Source organism: Hypanus sabinus, chromosome 14, assembly GCF_030144855.1.
Source record: "Hypanus sabinus isolate sHypSab1 chromosome 14, sHypSab1.hap1, whole genome shotgun sequence".
Classification (NCBI taxonomy): domain Eukaryota; kingdom Metazoa; phylum Chordata; class Chondrichthyes; order Myliobatiformes; family Dasyatidae; genus Hypanus; species Hypanus sabinus.
In genome coordinates this window covers 81720063-81746422 of record NC_082719.1, presented here as the reverse complement: position 1 = coordinate 81746422, position 26360 = coordinate 81720063, and the positions used below count along the sequence as shown (strand labels likewise).

The following is a 26360-nucleotide window of genomic DNA, read 5'->3' as shown; positions in this document are numbered from 1 at the left end:
CATTACTGGAGGATTGCGTTCCCAGAAAATGCTCTACGTTGAGATATTTTTGTAAAAGCTTTGTCATCTGTACGTGCATCGAGAAAATGCAAGTTGTGGAAAATGAATTTTGTGCTTTTTTTTGCATGTAAATACTGTCGAGCAAAGTTAATTCCATATCTTAATTTTTTTAGGTAAAGGTTTATAAAATCGAAAAGGGTGAATCTTTGTTACCCAGATGGCTGCTACATGATGGTAGGCCCTCTGCACGTGTACTTTGTGAACAGCGCCTCACAGCGCTGTGGAGCTTTGCTTGTATTGAGCTTGCACGCTCCCACATCCAGAACATGTGCATGTTGAATAGGTTAATTGGCCACAGATGAGCAACAGAATCTGGGAGGAGATGAAGGGAAAGAAAATTAGCTTTGCTTGCCACAAATACACTCATTGGCCACTTTATTAGGTATACCTGTACACCTTGTTAATGCAAATATCTAATCAGCAAATCATGGGCCAGCAATTCAGTGCATAAAAACATGCAGACATGGTCAAGTGGTTCAGTTGTTGTTTTGACCAAACCTCAAAATAAGCATGAAATATGATCTAAGTGACTGAATAATTGTTGGTATCAGATGAGGTAGTTTGAATATCTCAGAGGCTGCTGATATCCCAAGATTTTTGTGCACATCTGTTGCTAGAGTTTACAGAGAAGGGTGTGAAAAGCAAAAAAAAAACATCCAGTGAGTGGCAGTTCTGTGGGCAAAAGATGCCTTGTTAATGGGAGAGGTCAGAGGAGAATGCTCAGTCCGTTTCAGGCTGATAGGAAGGTGATAGTAACACAAGTAACCACACAATACAACTACAGTGCATCTCTGAGTGCACAACATGCCATACCTTGAAGTGGATGGGCTACAGCAGCAGAGGACCACACTGGGTTCCACTCCTGTACCTAATAAAGTGGCCACTGAGTGTACAATGAATCATGCAGTGAAATGCATCAGTTTGTGTCAAAGACCAGTGCAGTCCGTGGATTGAACTGGGCAGGTTGCAGGTGTCGCTGCACTTCTGGCACCAGCATGCCTACACGTTACTAACCCTAACCCTCACTGTATGTCTTTGGAATACGGGAGGAAACTGGAGCATCTGGAGGAAACCCACGTGGTCATGGGGAGGACGTGCAAACTCCTTACAGACAGCGGCAGGAATGGCGGTCACTGGGACCGTAAAGTGATTGCACTAACTGTTACACTACAGTGGAGTGCTGTAAGTAGGGAGAATAGAATGAGATTAATGTAGGATTATTGTAAGTGAGTAGTTGATGGCCAATGTAGACTTGGCGAGCTGAAGAGGCTGTTTCTATGCTGTACTCCTCTATGAATCGATGTAGAAACTTTAGGGCATCCTAACGGGTGCCATCTGAGCTGGGGGAGGGGTGGGTGGGGAGAGAAAGCTTCAGCTGGGCACCGGCTGGTTTGGACAGCTGGAGCAGCTTATATTGAGGAAGTGGGTTGGGGAGGGGGATGTGGTGGATAACTTTGGCATTCTGCTGCGTGTAAGGTGGTGGTAGTGGAGGAAGATGGCAGATTACAGTTGAGGGTAGGGAGTAGGAGGCAGGCACTTTGGAAGAAAAGGGAGGTTGGTGACCAGTTTGGGATGGGGGAATCGAAATGTTGATAGTGCAGAAGAAGGTGGAATGGATTGTCAAAAAAATTGTGGGTGTGACGTAGTGGATCAGCAAATCGAACTTATGTGATTTGGATCGATGGTGGGGGGGGGGGGTTAAAGGGGAGTCCTTCAGTAGGACTCAGTCGGAAGCATTGACTGTACTCTTTTCCATAGATGCTGACTGGCCTGCTGAGTTCTTTCAGCATTTTGTGTGTGTTGCTCTGACCTGATAATTGAATCAGAAGCACAGGGGTGGCTCAAACCCAGAAGTGGAGTTGGTTATTGACTTCCAAAGGTTGGGTGGGGGGGGGGGGGCGCAGTGCATGTCCACATCAACAGTGTTGAAACTGAGAAGACTGCATGTTGAGAACAACCTCAGTAGTCTGTCCTGGCCCAACCATACTGATAGCACAACCAAAAATGCTTACCAATGATTCTGCTTCCTCAAGAGGCTATAGAGGACCCTTACCACTTTTTATCAATGCACTGTAGAACACATACATAACGGTTTGGTCTGGTAACTGCTCTGCATGTGAGAATTGTAGACACAGCACAGCACACCAGAAACCAGCCTTCCCTCTATGGACTCTGACTATAGTTCCCACTGCCTCAGTAAAGCAGCCAGCATAATCAAAGACCCCACCCACCCAGACATTCTCTCTTCTCCCCTCTCCCATTGGGCAGAAGATACATTATCATGTACCACCAGGCTCAAGGACAGCTTCTATCCCACTGTCATCAGAGTCTTGAACTGACCTCTTGTGCAATAAAATTAACTATTGACCACACAGTCTGCCTCATTATGATCTTGCACTTTGCTTACTTGCATTTTCTCTGTAGCTTTTACACTTTATTCTGCATTGTTACTGTGTTACGTTGTTCTCCATCGATGCTCCGTATGAACTCTATGCAAGGAACCTTTTCATTGTATCTTGGCACATGTGACAATAACATGCCAATACCAAGCCAAATTTCTAGGTGACCAAAGACAACTAGAAGAGATGTCCACTCCATGGCCACCTCATTAGGTATACCTATACAACTGCTTGTTAATGTAAATATCTCATCAGCCATTCATGTTGATATGGTCAAGAGATTCAGACCAAACATTAGAATACGGAAGAAATATGATCCAAGTGACTGATCATGGAATTACTGTTTGTGCCAGAGGGGGTGGTTTGAGTATCTCTGAAACTGCTGCTCTCCTGGGATTTTCACACAAAGCAATCTCTAGAGTTCACAGAGAATGGTGCAAGGGAGCGAGCAGCAGTTCTGTGCATGAAAATCCAGTGAGCGGTTGTTCTGTGTGCAAAAACGCCTTGCTACTGAGAGAGATCAGAGGAGAATGGCAAGATTGGTTCATGCTACCATAAGGATGGCGATAACTGAAATAACCACATGTTTCATTAGTGATGTGCAGAAGAGCATCTCTGAACGCACAATATGGCTACTTTATCAGGTACAGGAGGGAGCCACTGAGTGAACTTGCAGTTATATAATGCTGAAAGAAAAACACTTGTTGTAAAAACTAATGCTTATAATAGTTCAATTTCTGTTTTAATCACATATTGTTTGAACCATTTGTTGAGTGAAATGCTACTAAATGGTAATGAAATTTAGTGTTTTTTTAAATTTATGAGCATTGGATTGATAGGAGAAGGTGGTATGAGGTGAGATCAGCCAAACTCCTGTGGAATGGTGAAAACGGATGGCACCCAGAGGTGTAATCTTTCTGTTTATGTTCTTATGACAATTTGGTAGAAATGGCTTAAAGAAAACTCTGGTGCAAATTGTTGACTGCAATATGGATAATAAAAATAAAGGTATTTAAAGGAAAATTGCAGGTTGATTTTGCAGAATGAAGGAACAGAAGGTCTGCATTAATGTCACATGTTCTAAAAATTCTAGCACTGTACAGGAAAGTTCATGATCTGGCCAAAGGAGCTTAAGCTATACTTCCACTGTCGATCAAAATAACTGCAGAGACAAATGCACCCAGAAACACATTCACCGCTGGAGGGTAATACAGAGGACAAGATACGGCCATGCTCACTGTTGAAGCGACAGTCAAGAGCAATATTCCTCTCGATTTTCCAGCAAAGTATACATACTCCTGGGCCAAAGAGAGGTAGATCTGTTCTAGGTTGGATTTTTATTTTTCAAGAATGAGTAGGACCAACACAAAGAAATCATCCCTCTATGGGTATTTTTTTAAAACAACCCGTGAACGCTACCTTATTTGTCCTTTTTTTGGTAGAATTTATGTATTTTTGAATTTGTGTATTTTTATGCTTTTTGTACTGTCATGCTACTACATAATAATAAATATAGTGTCGTATGTTATTGATAATAAATCTGATAGTAATAGTGGGAGAGTCTAGTACCAGAGGGCACACCCTCAGAGTAGAAGGACATCCCTTTAGAACAGAGATGAGGAGGAATTTCTTTCACCGGAAGGTAGTGATTCAGTGGAACTCATTGCTACAAATGTCCGTGTCCACCAAGTCTGTCAGGAAATGTAGAGGAGGCTTGACCCAAATGCAGAGCAGCAGAGATAATTTATCAGTGAGTGATAATTTTACTAATAAACTGTAAAATAATAAGTCATGAGAGGCCATAAAACAAGAGAGATCAGATACAAAACACACTAAGGCAACAAAGTAATGAATGACTAGGTTGAAGCTGGCTGGTTTGTTGAGCAAACAAGGATTGTGGATGAGAGTTGGGTTTAAATAGGCTGCAGGTGATGAGTTGGAAATGAGTGGTAGGTGATTCTTGTTAACTGGGTGGAGACTGGGATGTGCCAGACTGAACTGGCCTAACAGGACTCCCCCCCCACACCCCCCCTCCACCCAATCCCATGGCTGACACCTGACGGCCAAGGGTGATCTGGACGGTTCTGGTGTAACTCCTCGTTAAGCGATGGATTCGAGATAAAACTGACAGAAACAGCTTCATCCACAACAATTGCTCACTCTGAACAACCAGCCTCATGTGGAAAGGTTAGGGGCGGAGAAACCCCGCAAAATTCTCCACTTGCTAATTGATTCTTTCTGACTCTCTGTAGTCTGCGGATGATAGCCAGAGGACAGATTCACTGAGGTGCAGAGGAGAGAGCAGAAAACTCGCCAGAAGTGGGAGATGAATTGTAGGCCCCAGTGCAACCTGGGGGAATCCGTGGAGGCAAACTGCTTGTTGGAGAACCAGGTCCACCATCTCAGTGGCTGTCAGAATTTTGGGAAGAGCAATGAAGTGGGCTGCTTTGGAGAACCAGTCCACCTCTCTCATGACCATGGTGCCTCCATCTGAAGGTGGCAAACAGAAAATCCAGAGTCTGTCATGCGCCTGGACAACTAGAGAGGGGTTAGGATTGGGCCCACTGGAGTGTCTCCGAACACAATGCTGCTGGCCATGCCTAGTGTGTTGACTGAAGCGGGCTCATGCTGCAGAGCCCGGTGGATCTAGCTTGTAAAGTCCCAAACTATCAGGGTGAGAATCTGAGAGGATGGAATGATGGGCTGATGGTTGATCTTGGTTTCTGCTGAGTTGAACTATCATGACAGGGCATCCACCTTAGTGTTATTGGAACTGGGTAGGACAAGGTGAAGTTGAATTGCTTGAAGAAGAGTTCCCAGCAAACCAGATGTATGTTGAGTTGGTGGGTCTGCTGAATCGAAATGAGTTTCTGGCAGTCAGTCTGGATCAGAAAGGATCCAGTGTTTTCCCATCAGAAAATGCCTCCATTCCTCCAAGGTCCGCTTGATGGTGAGTGGCTCCCTGTCTCAAACTCCATAACAACACCATGTAGAGTTGAACTTGCATGAGAAAGCACAAGGGTTTGTCTTCCTGTCTGGTCCTTGCTGGGAGAAGATGGCCCCTGTGCTCATGTCAGATGCGCCTACCTCTATCACAAAATCTCCAGAGGGTTAGGATGGTGGAAATGGTGGTGACATGTCTCTTGAGCTCCTTGAAATCAAGGTCCACAGTAGCGGACTAGGTTATTTGTGAGGTAGGTGATGTGGTGAGGGATGTGAGAAGACCAGCAATTTGGCTATAGTTTCTAAATGAACTGGCAGTAGAAGCTGGGGAAATATAAGAAGCACTGTGGCTGGTTGACAGAGTGCAGTCAGGGCCATTCAATGATGGCACGCCCTTTCTCTGGGTCCATGATTATGCTTTGGGGTGAAAGGACGTAGCCCCACTATGGTAATGCCCGGACGTGGAACTGGCATTTTTCTAACTTGCAGTGCAGTTGCTGTTCAAGAAGATGCTGAATGGCTGACCGATGTGACAGATGTGGCCTCGGGGGTCCTTTGAGATGTTGTTTAGGCAGACAAATGCATACCTTTGAAGATAACTGTCAGAGGATCTTGTTGATGAAGGCTTGGAAGGTGGCTGTACTGTTGGAAAGTCCGAAAGGCATTACCAAGTATTTGTAGCTGCCAGTGGGTGTTATGAACAGTATCTTCCAATCATCCCTCTGGTGGATGTAGATCAGGTTGTACATGCTCTGTAGATCAAATTTGGTGAAGACCTAGGTCCTGTGGAGTGTTTTGAATGTGCTATCCATCAAGGGGAGAGATTAATGGTAATTTGTTGAGTCCACGGTAGTCAATGCAGGGACAAATGCCACTATCTTTCTTCTGTTGGATCTCTGTTTATTTTCTGATCCTTAGTCAGGAATGACAAATAGTCTTAATTCCACGATTTCAGTTTATTTTAGAGTACAAACATACAAATACTCAGCAAACTAAATAGAGAGCTGAAAAATGATGCTGAGTGGTAGAATGAATGTGAAAGTGAAAGATACAAGAAGAAGCCAAGATGGTGCCTCTGAAAAATCCATCACTTCCATAGATTAGATAAGATATTTCTTAGATAGGATAAACAAGTTAATAGGCTACATAATTAAAACAATTATATCACATGGGTAATGTGCTAATACTTAGCCAATGAAAGTGAGAGAGGTGGCAAACCATTAGTTTAGCTGCTATACCACTTTCTGCCAGTGAGTGGGGATGAGCCACCACATACTGTAAAAAATACACAAGTTTCTTAAAAAGTACAAATCTTATAAAAAGTATTATTAAAAAAACAGTGGCTTCCAACATTTCTTAATAAAGGAAAACCCTGCATCAGCTGGGGACTGGGATGATTGAATGAAGTTGTACTTCAGCGACGTAGTCATTCATGGCTTGGGTCTCGGTTGGGGAGAGGGAGAACGGAGGATCTCAAGGAGGGGTGGTGTCCAGGAGGAAGTTGGTCATGCAGTCATGTGGCCTGTGAGACGGCAGGGTGCAGGCCTCCCTTTTACTGAAAGCGACGGCTAGGTCATGGTATTCTTTTGGGAGTTTTGTGAGATCAAGGGTGTCCTCCATTACCACGGATTTACGTGGCGAGGTCAGCGGGGGTTGCAGGCAGGTGGGTCTCCAATTCAGCAGTGAACCGGATAGCAGGCAAAGTGAGAGTCATGAGTGGAGAGCCAGGGGTAACCCAAGATGAGAGGAGTGTTGGTTGTGTCATCGAGGAACTGAATGGACTCACGGTGCTCTCCAGTGCTCATGTGCTCAAGCCGTGTGCTTGCACTGACCATCCCAGACCCAAATGGACGCCCATCAATAGACGTGATGCAGAAGGGGTGACAGATAGGCCTGGTAGGGAGTCCATGTTGCACGCACAGAGTCTGACCCAGAAAGTTGCCTGTAGTGTGGGAATCCACTAGACTAGAGCCTCTTTTGTACGTAGAGCCTTTGGGGTGTAGAGTAGGACAGAGAGAGTGAATCAGGCTATGGTGCTGGAATAAGCAGCTGGGGGAACTTAGCAGATAGAGGGTCCCTTGTCACTACCTTATGGTGCTGTTTTCCCAGAGGTAGTGGGTATTTGATGCGTGGGTGATTAGTGGCTCAGTAGTAAGTGTACAGGTTGTTTCTCCAACAATACTCACACTCTTGAGGGGTTAAGGGAACTCTCCCTAACTGCATGGGTTCTGGAGGCATTGAAGATGAGGGTCTGCAGTCTGAAGTGGTTCTGGGAACAGAAATGAGATTCTGGCTGATGATCTGGAGGGTCATTCCATAAGACGCTTGACAATTCAGAGAGCAGAGTGATAAGGCTTTTGAGGTCCATGTGCATCTCCTGGGTGGGTAGACAGCTCATCTCCTGTGTGCTCCCAGAGGCCATGATGATAATGGGCCAGCAATGCTTCCACGTTCCAGCTGCAAGGGTCCTGAATTCCACAGTGTAATCCAGCATCGTGCCTGAGCCTTGATGTAGGTGAAGTATCCAATCTGCTGTCTCCCTTCCACTTTCTGGATGGTCAAAAACCTGACGCATCTCAGTGGTGAATTCCTCAAATTTATTGCATGTTGTGGTTTTATCGTCCCAGTTAGCAGTGGCCAAGGTCTGAGCTCACCCAAACTAGGACAAAATGACCAAGCTGTCATGACACTACGACGTGATATGTGTGCGCCTCACTTAAAGTAAAAACTAAGTTGGACTAGCATTTTGGATTCTCCATCTTTTCCCTTAAATTAGTTTTATGTTTTGGATTTACAAAACATAACAGTGGCGACGAGGTATTTAAAAAATGAAACCGAGACAACTACCTGTTGAAGCACAGCAAGGTGTTTGAGCTATAAAGAAGCTCAGTGAGAAACGGTCAAGTAATGAAAAGCAGCGTGGCAGGTGTCGGTTCACAAAAGCAAACAGAGACTGTCAAGTGAAAAAAGGCAGAAAGCAGAAGAAATCACAGGTTCATAAACATGAGTATTGGGTGATAATAATCATGAAAGAAAGAGCAGAAATGTCCGGCTACATTGGAAAAATTGACATGTTTGATTGTTCAACGGGCATGTAAGCTGAGCTAATTGAATAGCTTTTAGAAGCAAATGAAATAGCCAATGAGAAATGGGTGCTAGTTTTGCTGAGCGCATTGGGTTTAAAGGCTGCTTAAAAAGAAGTTAACTGATCCAACTGAACCAGCCAAAATGAGCTTTGCTGATATCGTGAAAGTACAGCATCTAGAACTGAAACCTTTGTTGGTTGCAGAACAGCTTTGGATTTTATAAGCAGAATCAAAAGGAAGGCAAGTCCATTTGAGTGTACATGGCTGAATTTAAAAGTTTGAGCGTTGTTAGTTTGATAACGGACTTAATAATGCACTGAGAGATTACTAACTTTGTGGAATCTTACAGGAAAGCATTCAAAAATGGCGCCTAACTGTAGCATAACGTACATTTAAAAGAGTAGTTGAAAAAAAAGTTGCAGTCTAGAATGAAAGTGAGCATGAACAAAATTGAAATGTTGAAATAGAAACCAGCCTGCCAAACATATTGTGTTATTGTTGTGGCAGGGGCTCACATTCACCGAACCAATGCAGGTTTAAAAGTGAAACTTGCAGAAAATGCAACAAAGTAGGACACAAAGAGCTTGTTGGCAGATGAAAATAAATGGACTGCAGCTGGAAGAGAAAAAAAAACAACAAATTGAGTTACAGTTTTGAAAAGAGCACTAATCTGCATACTGTTGATGAAAAATCTGATGAGTGTGACACAGGACTGGATGGTCTTGAGATTTACAAGTGAACACTAACAATAGGCAAGCAATAAGACATACCACAGAAGTGAATGGCAAATTAATTAAAATGGAGTTGGACACTGTATCAGCTGATTCAGTCATTCCACAAGATGGGTTTGAACAAAAAGAACTTAGTGGCTACTGGAAATATAAAACAAGAAGTCCAACATATCAGACAGCACATGTGGAGAGAAATAAAAGCGCAGTTAATGTGGATAGCCTCGCATCAGAGTGAGACAGGTATGGCAAAGTAGAATTCTGCAGGTTTTGGATATCTGAAACAAAACCTGGAAATGCTGGAAGTGCGCAGCTTATAAAACAGCATCTGTGGAGAAAGAAACAGAGCCAATGTTCTGAGTCAGTGACCCCTCCTAACGTTGGATGTTCAAAATAAAAATATGAATTAAGATGGTTAAATAATAAGTGTTTCAAGTGAATCAGAATCAGATATCTTGTCGTTCACATAAATGATGGAAACTTTTGTGTTTTGCAGTAACCATGTGCAGAGAGTACGAAGTGTTGAATTTTGTGGGTTAAATTTAAAATTGAGCAATTTAATTTAAAATATTTCCTTGCTGATATAGTTTTTTTTTCAGCTGACTTTGGCAGTTCTAAGTACCCTCAAGTTCCATGAATCAATTATGTCTCTTGGAAATTCATCATTGTTTGTTTTTAACCTAGAGTTAAACATTAATGTAAAATTAATCTTTACATTAATTTTAAATCCCACTAAATCCTGCCCTCCAGTTCTATGTGTATGGAGGTGATGTTGTCTCTGTGACAGCTTTGGTTTACTCCCAAGATTTCTAGTTTTGTCTCATTACATCCACAGTATGTGCTGATTATTAGGGTTAAAAACAGAAAACACTGGAAACACTTGGCTGTGAGTAAAGTAAAATAATTACTGTTTCAGGTCCAAGCCTCTCTTCATCCTGCAAAAAGGGGGAAAAGAAGGTTTCTACAATTTTTGAATTTTATTCTTGATTTCCAGCAACTACAGATTTTCATTTATTGGGTTGTTAGATTAATTGGCTTCTGAAAATGACCCAAGTATGGGTGACTGGCATGCGAATTGAGGGAAGGTTGATGGGGATTTGAAAGATTACCAGTTGAAGGGAAAAATAAGGTGGGTAATGTGACCAACTGAAATACTCTAAAGGTTACACACACAAAATGCTGGAGGAACTCAGTAGGTGAGGCAACATCTATGGAAATGAATAATACAGTCAATGTTTTGGGCCAGGACCCTCCTTCAGTACTGGAAGTCGCATGGACTGAGGGGACTGAAGATTCTCCAATATGTCACTAAACAGTGATGTAGAATTCCCTTTGTTATCCTTGAAAAGCTCATAAGTGAAATCCATCAACCCATATTTCATCCTGGACTTTCTCCTCATTTGCTTACCCATCTCACACAGAATGAAAAGATGGAAGGGAGCGCCAATCTTCTCAATCCTGCAGCAGTGAAACCTCACTCCTCTGTGTTGTCAAACCACATTTATCATTCAATATTGTAATAAACCTATTTTGTGAGAAACATCCCATTTTCTTTGCTGATGACCATTGTCATGGAAAACTGTTGTAAATAATTAGTTCTATGTCTCATGATGTAACATCACCTTTATAAAAATGAACCATTGGTTTATTATTATCGTATGTACAGTGAAAAGCTATGATTCAAGTGACTTACAAAGGGATCATGCCATGATGAATTACATCAGCTAGTAAGAAGATAATGCAGGATATAGTGGTGCAATTATAAATAAAGAGCAGTGCAAATACAGTAGATAAATAAAGTGCAAAGGTGACATTGATTGGAAGATCAGGCGTTAAAGAGTTTGTGTTCTTATTGAATCATATCCAATGGTTTTTCAATCTTATTCATGATCTTATTGAATGGCGGAGCAGGCTCGATAGGCTAGATGGCCTACTCCTACTCTTATTTCTTATGTTCTTATGTAGCACATGGGAGGATCATTCAAGAGTCTGACAACTGTGAGATAGAAGCTGTGATTGAGTCTGTGAGACACACAGATAATGTAGGTCGTTCAAATTGGACCAGTTACACATTGAACCCATCAGAACACAGTGAGTGCATTGTGTCTGGAGATCCAAGCTGTTTGGAAGAGTTGACCACATCCCGAACCTCATTGTGAGTATGTTGAGTCTAAATGAAAAGCACTCTTAAGGGCTTCCTTGAAACATTATAGATGATTGCTGGAGATTTGAAAGGCCAAATGCATTAGAAGCATGGCTAGGTTAATATTCTGAATTTCATGATTCAAACCAGATGGCTATGGACAAGTGTTGATTTAAAATGAATGACCATGCAAATTATTCCCTTTGTTATTTAGAAACCGCAGGTACATTCGACATCTGAAGAAATACATGTTGAGAACTTTCAGCCAAGCAAAGAAGTTATGTTAAGTCTTTATCCAAAATACTGTTTAGGACTTAGTGGATTACTTTGTTTATTTCAACACATCACAGTAAGAAGAAAGTAGAGGCATTTTGGTAAGCACAGGAAGAGTCAGATAGAATGCTTCAGTGAAAGTAGTAGTGGATTTTATTTTTTTATTCAGATACAGTATAGAACAGCCCCTTCCAGCCCTTCGAGCCATGCTGTCCATCAATCCCCCAATTTAATCCTAGCCTAAACACAGGACAATTTACAATGACCAATTGACCTACCAATCAATATGTCTTTGGACTGTGGGAGGAAACCGGAGCACCTGGAGGAAACCCACATGTTCACAGGGAGAAAGTACAAAAGTTCAGTGATATGGAAAGGTTGTTGTTTTATTCCTTAGATTTTAAAGGCTTTCTCAAAATCATAATTTTGAGGGAATAAATCAGAAAGGATTTCTTTTGTAAGGAGAGCAGCACGATGTAGTAGAACTGCTGTCTCACAACAGGATTGCATTCAATCCTGATCTCTGATACCATTAGTGTGGAATTTGCACGTTCTCCTTGTGACTGAGTGGGTTCATCATCTTCCGCACCTTATCCCATCCCACCCCACCAGTTTCCTTCAGTGACCCAAAGGTTTGTGGGCTGTTAGGATAGTCTCAGTATGTTTCTCCTGTGTGCATGTGATTAGTGGAAGCTGGAGGGGAAGGGAAATATAAGGAGAATAGATTGCAGGGACAATTAGTGGCAGAATGGGATTGCTCTGAATGTCAGCATAGACTTGATGGGCCAAACTGCTTCTTTCTATGTGTAAACCAGATAGATATTAACCAGAGCACAAAAGTTTTTAAACTGTTTGCTAAAGAACTGAAGGCAACATAAGAGTTTTATAACTTGAAATGATGTGCAACCTGAAAACCAGTTTGAAGTAGATGCAATAATATCTTCAAAGAGGGGAGGGAAACCTTTTTGGTAAGAATTAAATTGCTGTACTATAATCTAGAGACCTGGATGATGATTGGGAGACAAATTTCACCTTGACAAATGTTTTTTTTTAAATTAACTGATTAAATATAATCTAAGTATGAGGAATAATCATGATCTTGAAATTAACTTGCTCAGAAAAGCCATTAATGTTCTTTGGGAAATGAAATTTGCCACACTTAATGAGATCTGCAGAGATCACCTTCATCTCCGCTGTAGTGTGGTTGCCTGTTAACAGCAGTTCAAATGAGGGGAGATAAAGACAATAATTGCTGATCTTACCTGCAATTGCTACACTTCTGAATGCATCAAAGAAAAGGAAATCTGAAAGAATAACATAAAAGATGAACTAGGCTGGAGTTTGAACACTGGTGGGCTTTAATCTGGAAGCAAAATTAAAATGATATTGGGTAGAAAGGAAAATAAAGAACCTAATTGTAAACAGGGAGCTACCTAGCAGAGAAATTATTTTCTCAATAATTTTTTGGAGTAATATCATTCCATGTTTCTGTATTAAAAAAGTGAGTTATTCACAGTAAACTTGCATCACAAGCAGATTCTTTCCTAACTGCAACCTGATTAAGTATAGAAAATTTATGAGGAATCATAAGTGAACGTCATTACACTAGAGACAGGAGATTCTATAGATGCTGAATTATGGAGAAAAATATAAACTGCTGGAAGAATTTAGCAGATCAGGGAGCAGCTGTGGAGGCAAATGGATGGTTAACAGTTCAGGTCGAGAGCCTACGTCAGGACTGAGGGTCAAAACGTTTGGATATTGCCTAAGTGTGGAGAGAGACAGACACTGAAGCAGGTTAACTGTTCACCGACTTTAATGAGAACTGTGCAGGATTTAAAGGAAAAGAAAAACAATAAATGCTAGCCAACGGGGCTGTTAACTAAAACTCTCAAACTGAAAGTTAAAAGCCAATACTGTGGCTGGAACCAATAAGTAATAATAAAATGAATATCCCTCCTTGACAGCATCAATTGAAATGGTAGTCTTCTTTCCTGGACAAGGATGAGGGTAACAGGGAACGTGAATGTTGCTGTGCTTTTGGTCAAGTCTCGACAAGGCGAGAATGAAAAGAAGAGAGTTAAATACTACCTTAATGGAACACTAATTAGCTGGAACATTCATTCCCATGAATGTGATTATCGAACCTGTTGTGCAGCCCCCCTCAGTGGGCACATAGACCCTACAGCAGCATCCATGGTTGTGACATTGAGAGTGTAAAGGGAAGAGAGCCAATGTACAGAAGTGAAAAAAAGCAGTGAGAAGGAAGCTGGTTGGAGATGAGTTGAACCAAATGAAGGGAAGATAGAGCCAGGTGAGGGAGGGGTGGAGGGGGAGTACTGAGATAGAGGCTGTACGGTGGAAACATGAGTAGGGGAAGAAAAGAAGTTTTTTTTAGGCAGACAGAGCTGGGCAGGTAGGAGGTAGGGAAGGGGAAGGGGGGAAGGGTAAAGACAGTGGTTGGTAGGTAGCAAGTGGAACCAGGAAAGACAGGGATTATGGAAGGATGGAACCAATTGGGAAAGGTGAGCCAAGATAGAAGAAAGCAAGGTAATGTAGGTATGTGGGTGATGGGTGGGAGGATAATGTGCCTAGGAAATGAAGGATTCAGATGGAAAAGGTGAACGAATTGAGGGAGACTCTGGGCGGGCTGGTGGAAGAAGGTAAGGGGAGTGGGTAACCTGAAATCACCATTTGGACCAGACGCTAAGTTTCGGAGGGCTTTTTACTATGAGTGACCTTGTATTTCACACTTGTTCTAGTCCTCACCCAGTGATTGCTTAGATGCACTTGCTTGGGATAGCTGGTCATTATTTTTCCTTCCAATCTTCGGACATTGCAGGCAAATTCAATGCTGAGCATCTGTAAATTATTTATCTTTCTCTTTTAAAATGATTCATTTTAACATTTTTGTTGTTAATGACTAGAGAAAGCAACATTTTCCTCATTCTGTTCATTATTAGGGCTTATACTCTCCATAAGAAAACCAAGTTAATTTCCCACCCAATCCTCCTTGATTTCCAGGTGATTCAATTCAGTACAGCAGTGATGAAGGGCAATAGATTACAGATCCTTTCATTACAAGACAAGCAGATGTTTTTTATGGTGCCTCTCAAATGATGAAAAGATAATTATTATGTGGGCAGGGCGACATGTGAGTAACACACACAAAATGCTGGAGGAACTCAGCAGGTCAGGCAGCATTCATGGAAATGAACAGTCAACATTCATTCTGAGACCATTCTTCAGGACTCAAAAGGAAGGGGGAAGATGGCAGAATAAAAAGGTGGGGGGAGGAGAAAGGGGATAGCTAGAAGGTGATGGGTGAAGCCAGGTGCGGTGGGAAAGGTAAAGGGCTGGAGAGGAAGGTATCTGATAGGAGAGGAGAGTGGACCATAGGAGAAAGGGAAGGAGGAGGAGACCAATTGGGAGGTTAAACAGGCAGGTGAGAAGAAATAAGAAGCTAGAGTGGGCAATAGAAGAAGAGGGGAGCGGGAGGGAAATTTTCACCAGAAGAAGAAATCGATATTTATGTTTTTGGATTGGAGGCTACCCAGATAGAATATAAGGAGTTGCTCCTCCACCCTGAAGGGGCCTTCTTTGTGGCACAAGAGGAGGCCAGGAACCAACATGTCGGTATGGGAATTAAAATGTTTGGCCACCGGGAAGGTCCGCTTTTGGTGGATGGAGCCAAGTGCTCATTCATTTCACATATTGTGCGTCAGTGTTTGGGAAGTCCTTTATAATCAACAATGATTGATAAGGGATGAGAATTTCCCTTTAAACTTACTGTAGCATTGATACATCCTGGCAAACTGGATTCAGTCTGTGAAATAACTTACCACTCTGGTTGAAGTTAACTAACAGTGACAGGGACTAAATAAAAACACAAAATGCTGGCAGAACTCAGCAGGCCAGACAGCATCTATGGGAGGAGGTGGTGACGATGTTTCGGGCCAAAACCCTTCATTGGGAGTGACAAGGACTTTACTAGTTTGCAGAAATAAGGCATCGGCAGGATAAACTTACTGAGTTGTTATGCAACATGTTATTTAGAGAGAGGGGGTTGGTCAGATATGCAAGCTGTTTTAGAGTTTTGGATGACTGGCCTGAAATAAATCCACATTTAGGGTCATTATTCAGTAACAGCATTTAAAACAATGTGCTTTGTAAATAGTACATTAACTCTTCTCCATTGGTACAACTTGAACACAGCCAAAACACCTTCAAATGATTTACAACAGGAGATTGTGATGACAAATTATACGTTACATTATCTGTTAGTTGTTTGCTCTAAGCGGACTTATTAGCCGCTGATGTACATACAGATACAAATGGAGATAGGTTTCCTTATTCTGTGCTTGTTTCTTGGACTTGCTTCTGCTCCAGTTTTGTGAGTTCTGAAGTGGCTGATGAGATCATCATAGCAACCACAGATTCTTGCTCAGGTGGAGCAGGAGGTGCCTGAAAGGTTTGGTGGGTTCATAGCTTGTGAAGTAAATGGGACACAGAATATAAAACAGCTCAGGACCCTTCAGCCCATTATGTCTATGCTGACCATGATTAAACTAATTCCATCCACCTACATAGGATCCATGTCCCTCCATTCTGTCTAAATGGCAATTAGATGTCACTATCATATTGGCTTCCAATATCACTCTTCTCCTCACCTTCAGAAAAGTGTTCCAAGCATCTTCTGTTCTGTGTAAAAAAAAACTTGCCTCACACATCTCTTCTAAAATTTCCTCCATTAAGCTTAAATCTACCAGACATTTCGATGCTGGGTGAAATAAAACTCTACCCTATTGATGTATCTCATAATTTTATACACTTCTATCAGGTCTTCTCTCCACAGAAAATAATCAGAGTTCCTGCAGCATTTTGTGTGTGTTACTCAAGCTTTCCAGCATCTGCAGAATCTCTCCCATTTACGTTTTTATTCTATTTTTAAGGACAACAGGGCTCAAATGGAATCAAGGGATAAGGACCTCAGGTGGAGGAGGATGTGTAATGATCTTCAGGAACAGGAGTAGTCCATGTGGCCCCTCAAGTCTGCCCCACTAATCAATCATTACAACCTCAGTTTAAAGATGACTCTGTTCTCTCTCTTTATTTCCTTCAATTGTCCCATAGTTAAATGACTCTCAATCATTGCCTTCAATTTATTGAATGATTCCACCTCATTTCTTAGTTTTTCTTAGAGTCCTTGTGCAGGATTACTTAAAGATTAACTTGCAGGTAGAGTTGGTATTGGGGAAGGCAAATGCAATGTTAGCATTGATTTTAAGAGGACTAGAATATAAGAGCAAGGATATGATGCTGAGGCATTACAAGGCATTGGTCAGACTCCGCTTGGTATATTGTGAGCAGTTTTGGGCGCCTTGTGCTCTAAAATGTGCTCGCAATGGAGAGGGTCCAGACGAGATTCACAGGAACAATTCCAGGAATGAAGGGTTAACATATGAGGAGTGTTTGATGGTTCTGAGCCTGTACTTGCTGGAGTTTAGAAAAATGAGGGGGATCACATTGAAACCTACTGAATATTCAAAGCCCTAGACAGAGTGGATACCGAGAGGATGTTTACTATAGTGGGCAAGTCTAGGACTAGAGGGCACAGTCTCAGAATAGAGGGACATCCATCTAGAACAGCGACGAGAAGAAATTTCTTTAGTCAGAGTGTGATGAATCGGTGGAATTTATTGCCACAGTCATAGAGGCCAAGTCATTGAGTATATTTAAGGTAGAGGATGATAGGTTCTTGATGAGTCAGGGCATCAAAGATTATGGGAAGCGGGCCAGAGAAAGGGATCGAGAGGGATAATAAATCAGCTAAAATGGAATGGCAGAGCAGACGCGATGGGCCGAGTGACCTAATTCTGCTCCTATGTCTTATGATCTAAAGAGCTCTCTGAGGTAGTGAAGTCCACAATCACGACTTTGGTAGAGAAGAAATTCTTCCTCACCTTTGAAGAAATGGCAAACTTGATTTGTCTTGTGGTGAGTATACCCTTTCCTTCCTATATTCCTCAGTTTATTAACATCTCATTCTTACCAAACAATCCTTGAATACTTGTTTCAGTGCTCCATGGGAATTATACATCACCGAGTTCGTTCGACACTAAAGTCTCCAACGATCTACAGATTTTATAAGTCGGAAAAAAATTAAAAATCACCGAAAAAATACAGAATTTAAAAAAAATTATAAGAAGGGAAAGTTAACAACTTTGCAGCTGGTAGTATAAAAACGAACGAGCTGCATCTCTCAAGGTGCGACGCAGCGGCTGGTCATAGGCAGCCCCCCACTGCTCGCCCAGCCCGTCTCCCGTGGACCGCAGTCATGCAGTGACAGTGCCTGCGTGCAAAAGGTGACGTGCTTCAGCCGATTGTAACGTCTGGCCATTGTCCGGGTCAACGCCGACTGATGGAGGAGCAGGATCAGTATGAGCAGGTTTAGGGTCGCCAGCCGAGTTCATCAGGAACGCGGCCTGGAATGCGCGTGCGTATGTCAAGCAGAAACAGGTGCCCCCGGGACCTGCACATTACACCCAGTTGAGTAGAAGGACGCACACTTGCTATTAGATGATTAATCAAATCACAAAACCACAATTAGCTCCTTCTCGCCCAGAAATTCTGTTATTTTCAACCGCTGTAAGGTTAGTCTGAACAGCTGTCTCCTACCGAGGTAAGTACTTGATTTTGATTACACTCCGTTCCCGATTCGTTCAGTTTGTATCTTCGTTACGCTCGTTTTACAGTATGTCGTACCTGCTTACTGCAAGGCAAAGTTTGCACTGCGTTGTGAAGTAAAGCATATTAACGTCGCAGAGGAAAAATATTTCTCCTCTGTGCTCAGTAGTCTTCGTGATTATTTGAATTTATCCGATCAGAGAATTTACGACGCGGAAAGAACATATTTGGCCAGTCGTGCCTGTATCTTTCGAGAAAGAACTCCCGAACTTAACCTAACCATCCTCAAGACTTGTATGTCACCTTATATCTCTTGTTGTTAAAATGTAAACAAAAAACGCCAGCACTGAAATTTAGTTGGCGCTCAGGTATTTTTGCAAATTGATGATCTATTTCTTAGTTTATTATTATCGAATCCGTAAAGGGGACGTTTTCATTGCGAGTTGTAAGTACTACAAGCGGAAACCGCACACTGAATGTCAGCAAGGCGAAGTTATCGTGGACTTCAGGAAGGGGAAGTCGGGGGGTGGGGGCAGCGGTGGAAAGGGTGAGCGCCTTCAAGTTCCCGGCATACGTCCACCTATCTCACAGGACCAGCACATTGACACACCACTAGGAAGTATGGCAGTGGCTCTGCTTTTGTTAGGAGTGTGAGGAGATGTGGTATGTCTCCGGCACATTTCTGCAGATGTAGGAGTGAAGATGATTCTGATTTGTTGCATGGTAGCTCGGCATGGAGGCGTCGTGAGCTGGATCACAAGAGGTTGTGGACTCGGCCATCTCCATCACGGGCATAACCCTTCCCACCATCCCAGACATCTTCAAGAGGCCAGCATCTATCATTAAGGACCCAAACCCTTTTCTCATTGCTACCGTCAGAAAGGAGGTACAGATGCCTGAAGATCCCTACTCAGTTTTAGGAACACCTTCTTCCCTTCTGTAATAAGATCCATGAGTACTGCCTTGTTATTCCTTTATTTTTGCATGATTTATTTTTGTAATCTATAGTAATTATGTCGTTGCACCATACTGTTGCTATATAACAACAAATCTCATATCATCGGTCAGTGATAATAAACTGATTAAAATTTTCTCATTTACCTTTAAGTGATAATCCTTACTGTAGGACTAAGTAATGGCAAACCAATGAATGGGTTTTATGAAATATACTTGAATTCGTACCTGCTTTAATTTTGTTTGATGTCCTGTCCATTAACGTTAGTAGATGTAATGTTAATTACAAGCCCATCTGATCTTTGATTTTAGCTGCAGTGATATCTTAAAGAGCCATTGTATCAACAGAAAGTTCATTGGAAGATGTTGCTCTTTAAACCAGCTTTGTTTTTGTTTCTTTGTGATATGGGGGAAAGAAATGGGAAAAATTGCCACTAAAGTCTCTGATTGCAGAATAGGTTGGATAAGTCCTTCTATCAAGTCCACAATGAATTTCATTTAAGGACATCTGTGCAGTTCTACTCCTTGCACTCCATAGACTCTTTCCTGTCATTGCTGAAACCTTGCCCCTTGGATTTTTTTCGAACCAGTGCCTGTCCCTTTTGCTATCCAGGTCTCCAACTGTCTCTGCTAATTGTGCCTTTGGCAAACCGATTTTATTTAACACCTCCATCATTTACATGCTTCATAAATCCATTTTAGATCTTCAAGTCTCAGATTTGCATGGTCTGTGAGTTCAATACATTGAACCAGTAGGTTGCCTTATGTGGAAAACTTGGACAGGCTTGACTTGTATCTACTGGAATTTAACAGAGTGAGAGGGGATGACTGAAACATGAAAATCTTGATGGATATAGAGGGTGCTGCTTCTGGTGGGAGAACCTACAAATAGGGCTTGCTGTTTAAAAATAATTGGTCACTCATATAAGACAATGAAGCAATTTTTTTGTTTCTTTGGGTGGTAAGTCTTCAGGAATCTATTCATCAAAAGGGAAGGGAAGCCAAGTCTGCAAATTTTAAGGCAGGGATAGATTGATTTTGATAAATTATCGGGTGAATAATCATTTAGCGTAGGGAGAGTGCATGCAGAATTGAGGTTGCAGTCAGCTGTGCTATGATCTATGAAATATTGGAGGAGGCTGGAGGAGTCATAGCTATAAAACACTAGAGCACAGAACCTGTCTTTTAGGCCCATCTAGTTCGTGCCTAGTTTCATCAACCGGCACCTGGACCATAGCCTCCTCCCACCTATGTATTTATCCAAACTTCTCTTAACTATTGAAATCACAACCACCTTCATCACTTCTGCAGACAGCTCATTCCACACTCGCAGCACTCTTGAATGGATCAAGTTCCCCTTAAACATATCACCTTTCACCCTTAAACTATGACCTCCAGTTCCAGTCTCACCCAACTTAAGTGCAAAAAGCCTACTTGCATTTATTCCATGTAAGCCCCTCCCAAGTACCCCTCAAAAGCTAAGTTACCTACTTCTGCTCCTGATTCATGAACTTGTAGGAATATTTTGATTTGTCTGTGTGCTTCAGAATTGAAACGGACTTATTTATGGCACCTTGAAAGACGGTGATATGAGTTTCAGCAACGCACAATATCACCTGTAGTTGTCAAGGTGATGTGGATTTTCTTTGTTCTCTTTCATTAGGTAACAATGGGTGCATCAAGCGTATCAGCTTATTATTACAGGTTTGTGAAAGCTTTTTTGCTCTAAGAGGAAATAAGTATATCGCCTGTTATTGCTACAGTCAAGGATGTTAGCGCACCAGGTTAACTTGACAAGTACTTTTGATTCAGGCCTGCATTGCCAGAACTACCTCGCTGATGGTATTGGGCCTACCAGCCAAATTCTCTTTCATTACACTGATAATTGTTTACCCGTTGAAGGAATGCTATGGTTGCTTTTTGAAAGAGTAGTTTTGTGTGTTTACAGGTGTCCTTTTCACCTGGGTTTTGAGTCTAAATGTTGGGTTGCAGTGAGTTTAATGTTACACAACATTATCAGGAGTTAGCAGGTTAGGCCTCCTCATTTGGCCTAATTGATTTTTGAAACAGGATGTCATCTGATCAAGATGGATCACTTATTAATGTGGGTTTGAGTAAAGGAGTTGTATGTGAGTTTGCTGCTCTACGCTTGGATTTATTCCACAGGGCATTTTAATGGGGACACGGTGGTGTAGTGGTTAGCATAACACTTTACAGTGTCAGCAGTTCTTGCCGCTGTTTATAAGGAGTTTGTATGTTCTCCCCATACTGGGCTTTCTCTGACTGCCCCATTTTCCTCCCACATTCCATAGCAAGGGGTTGGTAAATTGTGGGCATGCTATGCCAGTGCTGAAAGCATGGTGACACTTGTGGCCGCTCCCAGCACAAATGAGAACTGTATTGATTGTTGACGTGAACAATGCACGTCACTGTACTGTTTCAATAGGCATGTGACAAATAAATCTAATTCTGCTTTCTATCTTAAATTCAGAGTCATAGCAGTCACTAGTTACCGTCAAAGTTTGTACCCACTGCTCTGTGTGTCTATGCTCTATGCAAGTGTTCAGCTGGTCTTCTGGAGTCGAGGGTGAAACTACACAATACTTGTCACTTTCCTTTGAGAAAAGCTTTGTGGTGAGAGTGTAATTTCATTTGTATTGTTAATAGTAGGCAAGCTGCCTGCCATTCTCACATTCACACAGTTAGACATAATGAGAATAAGGTGAGCCATCCATCCTTTAGAACTAGTTCCAACATCGAGATCAGCGCTGGTCTTCTACCTTTTTGCCATATCTTGATTGGATAAGTCAGGTCACATTTTATTGTCATTTCGACCATAACTGCTGGTACAGTACATAGTAAAAATGATAATGTTGTTCTGGACCACGGTGCTACATGAAACAATACAAAAACTACACTGAACTACATAAAAGAACAAATATCTACATTAGACTACAGACCTATCCAGGACTGCATACAGAGCACAAAACAGCACAGGCATTACAATAAATAATAAACAGAACAATAGGCACAGTGGAGGGCAGTAAGTTGATGTCAGTCCAGGCTCTGGGTATTGAGGAGTCTGATAGCTTGGGGGAAGAAACTTACATAGTCTGGTTGTGAGAGCTCGAATGCTTTAGTGCCTTTTCCCAGACGGCAGGAGGGAGAAGAGATTGTATGACGGGTGCATGGGGTCCTTCATAATGCTGTTTACTTTGCGGATGAAGCATGTAGTGAAAATGTTCGTGATGGCAGGAAGAGAGACCCTGATGATTTCAGCTGACCTCACTATCTGTTGCAGGGTCTTGCGATCCAAGATGGTGCAATTTCTGAACCAGGCAGTGATGCAGCTGCTCAGGATGCTCTCAATACAACCCCTGTAGAATGTGATGAGGATGGGGGGGGGGGGGGGTGGGAGATGGACTTCCCTCAGCCTTCGTAGAAAGTAGAGATGCTGCTGGGCTTTCTTTGCTATGGAGCTGGTGTTGAGGGACCAGGTGAGATTCTCCACCAGGTGAACACCAAGAAATTTGGTGCTCTTAACAATCTCTACCGAGGAGCCATCGATGTTCAGCGGAGTGTGTGTGTGTGTGTGTGTGTGTATATATAGATGAGTTCAGTCCATACATGGTGGTCTCACTCAGGTGTTCCCGACCTGGGGTCCACAGACCCTTTGGCTAATGGTAGGAGTCCATAGCATTAAAAAGGTTTGGAGCACTTATTCTAGCTAGAGATTTCTCATTCAGCTTGGCAGAATTGAATCACTATATTCTTACGGAAGTGACTGGAGATTCCACTGCCAACTGGGTGTTGGAAGGGCACACTCACAATGCTAGAGGAACTCGGCAAGTCAGGCAGCATCTGTGTAGTAAAATAAACAGTTAGCATTTCAGCCCAAGACCTTTCATCAGCACTGGGAAGAAAGGGGGCAGAAGCAAGACCAACAAGAGAGGGGAGGAGAAGGCATGCACGCTGGCAGGTGATAGCCGAGACCAGGTCAGGGGAAAGACAGGTGGGTGGGTGAGGGAGAGGGTATTGTGTGAGAAGCTGGGAGGGGATAACTGGAAGAGGTGGACAGCTGAAGAAGGAATCGAATAGGAAAGGACAGTGGACCATGGAAGAATAGGAAGGAGGTGGGGAAACAGAGGGAGTGAAAGGCAGGTGAGAAGAGAAGGGTTGAGAGGGTAACTGGAATTAGAAAAGAGAGAAGGAGGGGGAGACATTTCTGGAAATTAGAATATTCAATGTTCATGCCATCATGCTGGTGAGGGATTGGCTTTCACTAGTTGAAACTAAGTGATAGTCATTTCACTAATGAAGTTAATCTTATAAGCACCAGTTCATAGGTCATCAGTCTGACCAATCAATGAAGTTAGCAGCATATATTGGAATAAGGTCTTGACATCAAGAAGGTCATGAATTGAGAAGAACTATACTGTATTTGCTCAGTTTATAGCTGAATGACGTGTTTTTGTAAGTAGTTGTACACTTTTATATTGCGTGCAAATAGTTGTTTGCTAATGTGTAACTAGTTATTGTTATAAGCCTGTCCCTTTTAAAGGAAAGTAACAGTGTGTATTAAGCCCATGCATTCGTTTCTAAGAACTATGGTGTGCCAGGTGGTATGAACTTTGATACATCGTTGTATTTGCCACTGCTGATTGTGAACGCTGTTCATTGTCAATATTTGTTCTTAACGACCAGCATTATTGAAGAACCTATAAGTTAGTGTTCACCAACCTTTTTAAGCCCAAGATTCCCTACCTCGGCCTTAGTGAAATGCAAGATTGACTCCAAATTGATTAGTTACACGCATGCACATCGGAGCAGAAAAGACAGGAAGTAAAACCCCGCAACCTGGAAGTAGAAATAATGTATAAACCCCAGGGGTACTCACCCTGTTTTGCACTGCGGAGTGGTTTAATATTGACAATATTCTTATGGACCGGCCGACAGGCGGGGGTGTTAAACACGACCGGAATACAGCGATACTCGAAGCAGGTTCCTTATGTCCAGTCTATTCTGCTGCAATTTAGTTTTTGCGGCTCTCAGCACTTATCTTCTGTCCCGCTTGCTCATGTTTTTTCCGCTCACAAAACTCAACATGTTTGTCTTTAAGTGCAGGGTGCTTGGACTCAGGGTACCAAAGCAGTTTTCATTGCCTCATTAGACAGCCTCCCGGCCCAAACTGCAGCCTCCCGCCCACCCGCCGCCAGACGCCTTGGCCAGGTTGGTGGGGTGAGAGGAAAGGTCAGGGCCAGAGGTCCTCGTGCCAGGGCCGCGGCGGTGGCAGTCCGGAGAGCGCGACCAAGCGAGGAGTGTGACAGGACGCGCCCGCCCCCCTTGTAGGATCTATCGGCCAACAGAAGTTTGCTTCGGTAGGTCGCAGCGAGGTAGCTGCTCTGATATTTACGAAACCCTGAGCCCGAATTGGGTCAGCTGCGAATATTTTAGCACCGGGTTCCCCACGAACATTCGAAGTGCTAAACAGGTTTAGAGGCGGCGCCCATCTGTCCGCGCTCCAGGCCAGTAGCATCGGCACTTCCCGCTGGCCGTGCAAGGCCAACCAGTGATCTCTGGCACGAGGGTATCACTGTGTTTAGGTGACTGATGACCTCACATGGGTTCATGTTCAACAGTGGGTGTGACAGGGAATGAGGAAAGGTGCAGCTGACTCGTATCGTTTCCTCGCGGCCTGGTGGTTGGGGACCACTGAAGTACACTGTGTAGTGCAGGGGAGCTACACGCATGCGCACTGGGCAGAAAGAATGGAAACAATCTCTCAACAGTATTTGTGTATTTATTTTTCTTTTTTTCGGGATCTACTTGGAAAGTCTCAAAGATCAACCAGTCGATTGCAATCGACAGATTGGCGAACACTACTATAAATGTTATGAAGCCTACAAGTATTTCTCTTCAGCGAGAATGCAACTGCAGATGCAGAGCAGAGGGCTTTGTAGAAGATTGAGCCTTGGGCCTCAGGATGAAGCCACACTCAGGCTGGAGGAACAACACCTTATATTCTGTCTGGGTAGCCTCCTGCCTGATGGCATGAACATCAATTTCTCAAACTTCCGGTAATTGGCTCCATCTTCTGCACTATTCTCTCATCTTGTCTTCTTGCCTGCCATTGCCTCCCTCTGGTGCTTCCCCTTTTCTTCCATGGCCTTCTGTCCCCACCTATCAGACTCCCCCTTCTCCAGCCCTGTGTCTCTTTCACCAGTCAACTTCCCAGCTCTTTACTTCATCCTTCCCCCTCTGTTTCCCCTATCACCTTGTGTTTTTCTATGCCCTGCTCCCCCACCTTTTAAATCTACCCATCTCTTTTTCTTACCCCCCCCCCCCCCATCCTGCTGAGAGGTCTCTGCCTGAAACAATGACTATACTCTTTTACCATAGCTGCTGTCTGGCCTGCTGAGTTTCTCCAGCATTTTGTGTGTGTTGCTTGAGCTTTGGGATTGTGTGTGGTGACAGAAATTTCAGGAGGGAAATCTAGTACCTGATATGGATCACAAAAGCATCTCCAAGTCCTGGTATGAAAGGTGAAGGCTGGAAAAGTGTAAGAAGTTTAGATCAACTATGTTTAGGTACTGGCTGTATTTGAAGAATGTGGCTCAATTTTGCCCATGTGTTAGACATTGTCTTTTTGAAAACGGGCAGATAAGCATTTTCCATGGTGACTTAGGGATGATTGGGGAACAGCCATGATATTATTGTCAGATTTTGGAGAATAATATGATATTTGATCATAATTCATTGATCCCCTCAAAGTAATAAAAGAACTGCTCAAATAATCACCTCCCTGTCAAGATAGCACCAAGCTGTGGTCTCCATTGAAGTTGTGGCTCAACTTAAAAATTTTAAGAACATTTTTTTTTAGGTTTATATGGACGGGTTTGGGGACCGAGAGGAATTGGGGATATACGGACAGGGATGTGAGGAAATTAGAGGGCAGCCCGGAGTCTAAGCATTTGAAGGCCAGTGGTGTGGACATGGTCAGCTGGACTGCAGACCAGTGAGGATGAGGGCTGTTGCCCAGCCCTGGTCAGCAGGTACACAAGTTGGCAAGACCAGTTTGAGGCCTAGA

At 42.9% G+C, this 26360-nt stretch overlaps 1 protein-coding gene and 1 long non-coding RNA gene across 6 annotated transcripts in view; one reads left to right on the top strand and one right to left on the bottom strand.

Moving 5' to 3' along the window:
* Positions 1-21: 21 nt before the first annotated feature.
* Positions 22-18782, bottom strand: LOC132404923 (uncharacterized). Its single transcript, XR_009515709.1, has 3 exons — positions 18398-18782; positions 17685-17767; positions 22-12936 (listed from the first exon to the last, which is right to left on the bottom strand). It is a non-coding gene; the product is annotated as an uncharacterized LOC132404923 (long non-coding RNA).
* Positions 13029-26360, top strand: part of LOC132404920 (long-chain-fatty-acid--CoA ligase ACSBG2-like) — an 83799-nt gene continuing 70467 nt past the window's right edge. Inside the window, exon 1 of one of the 5 annotated variants that reach the window (XM_059989530.1) lies at positions 13029-18314. The gene's annotated coding sequence lies outside the window, so the exon portion shown is untranslated. Of the gene's footprint in view, positions 18315-18889; positions 19206-20958; positions 20978-26360 lie in introns of those variants that run through there. The other 4 variants (XM_059989529.1, XM_059989526.1, XM_059989527.1 and 1 more) reach the window with 4 other exon arrangements.